Source organism: Cyphomyrmex costatus, unplaced genomic scaffold (genome assembly GCF_001594065.2).
Source record: "Cyphomyrmex costatus isolate MS0001 unplaced genomic scaffold, Ccosl1.0 scaffold125, whole genome shotgun sequence".
Classification (NCBI taxonomy): domain Eukaryota; kingdom Metazoa; phylum Arthropoda; class Insecta; order Hymenoptera; family Formicidae; genus Cyphomyrmex; species Cyphomyrmex costatus.
The window spans coordinates 1-341 of record NW_017275229.1 but is presented as its reverse complement, the minus strand read 5'-3'; positions in this window follow the sequence as shown (position 1 = coordinate 341).

Genomic DNA, 341 nt, shown 5'->3' with positions numbered 1-341 from the left:
AGAAAGAACTAGCGCTTCAAGAAATAGAAATCGAAGCTTTAATATATGTGACAGGATATGTAGCGCATAGATTTCGTTCTTCACATCCTTATTTCGGCGCACCAACAGCGACTATGAAACCACTACTTGATAGGAATGATTTGTTATTATGCCTATCAACGGGTAATTGCATTTACCCTTCAGAATCTTTTATATCCGTAGCGAAGATTATAGAAAAAGAATTTTTTAAATTCCACGGCTCTACATTCAACAAAGAGAGTGGAATTTTTGATAAATTAACAAATTGCGTGATTGCGAAAGTGGATAGCAATGTTTTCCCCAAAAAAATAATCCATTGTTTA